The sequence below is a fragment of the Urocitellus parryii genome, chromosome 2 (assembly GCF_045843805.1).
Source record: "Urocitellus parryii isolate mUroPar1 chromosome 2, mUroPar1.hap1, whole genome shotgun sequence".
Classification (NCBI taxonomy): domain Eukaryota; kingdom Metazoa; phylum Chordata; class Mammalia; order Rodentia; family Sciuridae; genus Urocitellus; species Urocitellus parryii.
Window position 1 is genome coordinate 202,588,026 of NC_135532.1, and position 6,786 is coordinate 202,594,811.

Here is a 6,786-nt window from a genome sequence, read left to right on the forward strand (position 1 = left end):
CCTTAAATACTTTCTTTACCCTAGGACACTAAACTCTTGGGTCTGTTTGTATTTTATTAGCCCTTCCTCTTTGGCTGCTTTGCTGGTCCCATTATATATAACTATCCTATAGGCACTGGCATTCCCCAGACTATGTCTCAAATCTCTCTTGTTCAATTTCTACTAGTACAGTGGTTTTGAAGTATTATGTACATGTTAAGAAATCACAAATTCACTTCTTAATCCCAGACCGCTTCTAAATTCCAAGTGTCCTTCCCCAACCTCCTATCAAAATTTCATGATGGATGTTGGAGAGATGTCATAAGCTCCCAAGTGTTCAATGACCCTAGGATTTAAACCTTAGAATAACTCCTCCTCCTCCTCCTCCTTCTTTGGTGCATCTCACAGATCATTTATTCATGCCACATAGTAAGTGGTACTTATATAAGGTTATGTCGATGTTTTGTGTTCCCATTTAACAAAGCCTGCTTAGATTTACAGGCATACCAACGATTCTTTACTCAAGCTAGCTGGCTGAGTACTCAAGCAAGCTGGCTAATGATGACCATGAGCAGGTGCAGGACTTGAACCTTTCCAAGCTTTACTTCTTTTATTAGCACTCCTGATTTTATAAGCAATGAAGCTCATCAATCTCATTTCTACCAAAATCTCTTGGTAAACCTGAGTATAGTAGGGCTTCAAGGGGACCCAGTAGTTTTTAATAATGGTTTGAAACATCTCATCAGAACCAATATCTCAGGCTGCACTAGACAGTGAAGCTGATCCGCAAAGGTCACCGAGTGCACAGTAAACCTTAGAACTTCTTAAGAGACAACTTTATTGAAATATAATTCACAAAGTGCACAATTCAGTTATTTGAAGAGTACAATTCAATGGCTTTGAGTATATTTACAGAGTTGGGCAACTATTACCATAATCAAATTTAGAACATTCCCAGGGACAACCTTCACCTTACCATCCACACCCTCAGGTGGCACAACATTAGCATCTGTTCTAAACTGGGTCCTAAAGGTCCCCAAAGGATTGAGCCACAGTGGCCCTCATTAATGAACTGTTGAATTGATCTTCCTGCTCTTCCTTCTGAACTTCTTACAGATGCCTCTAGGGTCATTTTGAAACAAGAACAAAGGAAAGGCATTTAGTGTAGATTAGTGATCCAGTGGGATTTGGAAGATGAAAGCTGACTTGGGTCTGGGAAGATAGAGACTGCCTCTGGGGTATTGAAATGCTAATATCTCCAGAGCCCTTTACCCCTCCCCACTCCTCACCAAGGTTACCTGCCAACCAGGAACTGTTCCTCCCCAAAGGCTGTTAAAGAAGCTCCTCCTGAGTAGCCCTTCCCCTGCCCATTTACTCCTCACCTTTAGGCTCAGCCTCTGGCCACTGGTCACACATGCAGAATGGGGAAAGGAAAGAAGCAAAATAATGGGAGAAGAGGACAGGAAAACAAATAAAAACTAAAATGTATAAAAGGGACAGGACATCCCTGTCTCACAGATACCAGATTTAGGTCCCCTTCTTCTTCCAGGGAAAAGTCTGTTGCTATCGTTAAATAAAACTTGCTTTGTACTATTGCCTCAGTGTTTCTCAGATATTCAATCTTTACATCTAGGGAAATGGAACTTGTTGACACTAGTAACAGTTTCACAAATGAACTGTTTAGTTCTATGTTCCTGGGAGGAGTATCTAAGAGAAAAATCTTTGCTTATATTCTTATTTCTCTTTTTTTTCTTTTAAAATATATTTTTGGAAGAGGAGCACACAGCATAGCTGTCCTAAGCCCTGCTGCCTTTGCCATCTCCTGGTGTGCTGAGAGCCATTACCAAGTAGGAATGATGCATCCTAATCCTTGCCAGAGTACCCCATGTTAAATGGACCTGCCTTGGAAATTTGCTGCGACCTTGCTTGTGTTTGAGAAAGGTGACCCTGCTCAATCACCAGGGTGGATCCAGGATTAGGGTGTATTCCTGCAGGAAGTATCCCTGTCCTTGGGTTTAGGGCGTGACAATAGGAGTTTTAGGGAAGTTGGAGGTTGAAGATTATTCCTGCTGGGAGTAGGGCGTGCCTGCAGCCTGAGTTCCGGCTGAGTTCTCCTGGAGAGAAAGTATTTTAGGACGTGAATTGTGTGTGTGTGTGTGGGGGGGGAATGGGGATTGCCCCTGAACGTGTGTGGAGGCTGGTGTGAGATCCGGAATAAAGAATTGCTGTTTGAACCTACAAAGCTGTGTGGTGGCTCCTGATTCTGTGCCAAGCCGAGACATTGGCATTTGGCACTGGTGTTCCTGGAAATGTCAGGCGCAAATGACAGGGTCACGGAGAAGAACTTCCTTGAGGAGCAATTCGATGAGGAAAATGTGATTTTAACACTGGTCCCAGTTACAGAGGAACAAGAATATCCAATAGAAACAAGTGTTTCTTCAACTGCAGAAATCAAACAGGAAGTCTGCTTTCCTGAAACAAAACGTAATTGTAAAATACTACCCCTTCCCTTGCCGACCATTTTGCCTCCAGTTAATAAGGTTTCTCGGGAGACTTTGCGAAACTGGTGCCAACAATATAATTTGAGTACTGATGGCCAGAAAATAGAGGTTTATTTGAAGCTACAGAAGCATGCATATCCCGAACAAAAATATGATATTCCTGAAACATCTCAGAAGGCCAGATTGAAGCCAGTTTCCAGGAAATGGAAGGCAGTGGCCAAGGCAGCAGGGCTTCAGGAAAGTCATAATAAGGTTAAAAGAGAGGAAGAGACTAACATGATTGAAGTGGTAAATTCAGCTCAGGAGTCCATATGGGCATCTTGGGCAAGGATCGCTGCCAGAGCCAATCAGCGCAAGGCTCTGAATTCGTGTCCCATCCCTACTTCTGTGGAGGCCTTTTTGCTGCAAACCTCTGGTGTCAGGTGGTGTGTGGTCCATGGCCAATTTCTTTCTGCAGAAACAGCAGGCTGGGTTCGCCTGCAGTTCCATGCAGGTCAGACTTGGGTCCCTGACACTCCCAAGAGGATGATTTCCCTCTTCCTGTTACCTGCCTGTATTTTTCCACCCTCGGGACTAGAAGATAATATGTTATGCCCTGAATGTGTAAAAAGGAATAAGAAGATGATAAAAGGATTAATTATAACAAGAGAGAAAAAGCAATGCACTGTAGGAGACCAAAAGGTGCCACCTTAAGCAATGTTGAAGTACTATTTTGACCTGAAGGCAATTGAGAAGAAACAGACAAAAAGTTTTCTGCTTTCCAACTATTGGCCCCAAAACAGGACATAAATTTGCAAATATTCCTCTTCCCTCCCAGGACAAGTGGTGGAGAGCCCATAGGCAAATCATCACACAGCCTGATGAATGCTGGGCTGGTTTCTGTCCATCTTTCATTTTCAGTGTCTCCTGATGATTTGTGTCAGACTCAAGTATTAACTATATATATATATATATATATATATATATATATATATATATATATATATTTCTTTTTTTTTTAAGCAGAGCTGCTAGGTTTATGGGGAAACTGAGCAAAAGAGTTCTTTTATGCTTCTCTTTAATATTAATTTTTTTTGTGTGTACTAAGATTGAACCCGGGGACACTCTACCACTGGGCTATCACCCTAACTCCCTGCCTCTTTTTTTTTGTTTATTTTTTGGTACTGGGAATTTAACCACTGAATCACATCTCCAGCCCTTTTAATTTGAGACAAGTTCTTCCAAGGTTGCTTAGGGTCTCACTAAATTGCTGAGACTGCCCTTGATCTTGGAATCCTGTCTCAGCCTCCTCTAAGTAGCTGAGATATAGGTGTGCATTATCTCACCTGGCTTTAATATTAACATGTCCTATTAGTGTTGTACATTCCTTAATTGATGAGTCAATATTGGTATATTATTAATTTTGGTGGTGGGTGGGGTACCAGGGATTGAACTCAGGAGCACTCAACCACAAAGCCACATCCCCAGCCCTATTTTTGTATTTTTCTTAGAGACAGGGTCTCATGAGTTGCTTAGCACCTTGTTAAATTGCTGAGGCTGACTTTGAACTTGAGATCCTCCTGCCTCTATCTCCAGAGCCACTATGATTACAGGCATGTGCCACTGTTGAGAACCACAGCTAAAGGGGCCCCAGCAAACTTCCAGCTGCTGGCTGATGATTGGCTCACAGCAGCCCCAGCAACATCTAGCTGATTGGCTCCTCTGCGGTGATGCTCATTGGGCTGTTTCCCTGCCCTTTCAGACCACGGAGCTGCTCATTGGGGGACTTCTTTGGCTCCGCCCACACGACCCAGCCAATCAGCCTCAAGAGCAGGAGGATTGTGGGAGGTGGAGAGGCTGGTGTTGGGGTGAGAGGCTTGTGGGAAGCAGGTGGTGGCAGTTGGGCTCTGAGGGTTTTTTCCTGAGGAGCTGTTTTGTTTGGCCTGTGTGGTTCTAAAAATAAAGTTAGTTTCTTTTGACAAGTGGCTCCTGAATTGTGCCCAGCCAGACTGCGGCATGCCACCAAGCCCAGCCTATTATTAATTATTAACTACACCTATTATTACTAGTTATAATGAATTATTATCTTTATGTGGCACTGAGGATCGAACCCAGGGCCTCACACGTGTAGTCAAGCACTCTACCACTGAGCTACAACCCCAGTTATATATTTGGTTTCATGCTTTTTATTGAACGTCTTATGATTTTGATCTGTGTGTGTGTGTGTTTTACTAGGGACTGAACCAGGAAAATACTACTACTAATCTATATTCACAGCCCTTTTTATTTTTTATTTTGATATAGGGTCTCAGTAAATTACTGAGACTGGTTGGGTGTGGAGATACACATTTGTAATCCCCCAGAGACTTGGGAGGCTAGGTCAAGAGGATTGCAAGTTTGAGATCAGTCTCAACAGCTTAGCAAGACCCTGTCTAAAAATAAAAAGACAGGGTGTGGCACAGTGGTAAAGCATCCCTGGTACCCCCTCCCCCCCCCAAAAAAAAGTTGCCAAAGCTAGCTTTGGATTTGCAATCCTCCTGCCTCAGTCTCCCAAGTAGTTGGGATTATGGCCCCTACCACACTTGGCCACTGACTAAGGTTTGACGTGTATCCAACATTCTGCATGATAATTCATAATTATCTAGGCCCTAATGCTCCATTCCTTAGTTCTACCTGTTTTTTCCTCCCGCCAAGCCTCTATAAATCAGAGCTTTTTACTAACATTGTAACTTTGCCCTTTTTAGGATGCTTTATATTTAGAATCATACACATGTATTTTAAAATAGTCTGAAATATGTATTTAAGGTCTCTTCATATCTTCATGGATTATTTTTTTAGTGCTGAGTATATCCATTCTCAAGATATACCACAGTTCATGTATTTATTCAGCTACCAAAAGACACCTTGGTTGCTTCCAAGTTTTGGCAGTTATGAATAAAGCTGCTATAAACATCAAAAAAAAATTATATTTTTGTCTTAACATGTAGTAATTGTATACACTTATGGAGTTCAGGGCTACATTTCAATGCATGCATACAATTTGTACAATGATAAGATCAGGTAATTGGCATACTTATTGCCACAGCCACTTTAGCATTTCTTCAAGTTGGCATTCAAAATCTTTTTTTATGAGCTATTTGGAAACATTCAGTAAATTGTCAACCATAGTCATCCTCCAGTGCTATAGAATATTAAAACCTGTTCCTCTTCTCCAGTTGTGCCTCTGTGCCAAATAATCATCCTCTCTCCATCTCTCCTGTATTTTAATTTCTCAAGGTTATATTCCTTACCAGGGAAATATTAGGTCAAAGAGTGGAATTTTTTAAAGTGACTTTGAGCACTCCATGTCAAAACCTCTATCAATATAGGGAATCCTGCTTTGTGTGTCTGAGTGGGAGGTAAGACTTTATTTTCTTCTGAAGACTCTGCAAAAACTTTGTTGACCTATTTTAAAACCAGAGCATAGGGATGTGACCCAAGTTTGGCTAAGCAGAAAGATCTGTCCCAGATTAGAAATTTGGAGGAAGTGGAGATGTGTTATGGTTTAGCTATGAGGTGCCCTTCCACCAAAAGTTCATGTATCAGACAATGGGTTGATCCACAGATATGGGCAGTAACTGTAGGCTTGTGGGGTGTGACTGGAGGAAGTAGTCACTGAGGCTGTTAACTATGGGGTTTGTATTTTGTCCCTGGTGAGTGGAGCTTGCTCTCTCTGCTTCCTGGTTGTCATATTTTGAGCTGTTTTTGTTTGCCCTTCCACCATGATATTTGCTTCACCTTAGGCCCAAAGCGGTGGAGTTTGCCAACCACAGACTGAACTTCTGAAGCTGGTAATAAAAATGAAACTTTTAGTGCTGTGTAATATTCCATGGTGTATAAATGCCACATTTTTTTTTATCCATTCATCTATTGAAGGGCATCTGGGTTGGTTCCACAGTCTAGCTATTGTGCTGCTATGAACATCAATGTGGCAGTATCCCTGTAGCATGCTCTTTTAAGGTCTTCAGGGAATAGTCCGAGAAGGGCAATAGCAGGGTCAAATGGTGGTTCCATTCCCAGCTTTCCCAGGAATCTCCATACTGCTTTCCAAATTGGCCGCACCAATTTGCAGTCCCACCAGCAATGTACAAGTGTACCCTTTTCCCCACATCCTCGCCAGCACTTGTTGTTGTTTGACTTCATAGTGGCTGCCAATCTTACTGGAGTGAGATGGTATCTTAGGGTGGTTTTGATTTGCATTTCTCTGACTGCTAGAGATTGTGAGCATTTTTTCATGTACTTGTTGATTGATTGTATATCCTCCTCTGAGAAGTGTCTGTTCAGGTCC

General features: G+C 42.2%; 2 pseudogenes; one reads left to right on the plus strand and one right to left on the minus strand.

Moving 5' to 3' along the window:
• Nucleotides 1-523: 523 nt before the first annotated feature.
• LOC113198883 (ATP synthase F(0) complex subunit j, mitochondrial pseudogene) lies at nucleotides 524-717 on the minus strand (annotated as a pseudogene).
• Nucleotides 718-2,288: 1,571 nt separating this feature from the next.
• Nucleotides 2,289-3,173, plus strand: LOC113198804 (developmental pluripotency-associated protein 2 pseudogene; annotated as a pseudogene).
• The last annotated feature ends 3,613 nt before the right edge of the window (nucleotides 3,174-6,786 follow it).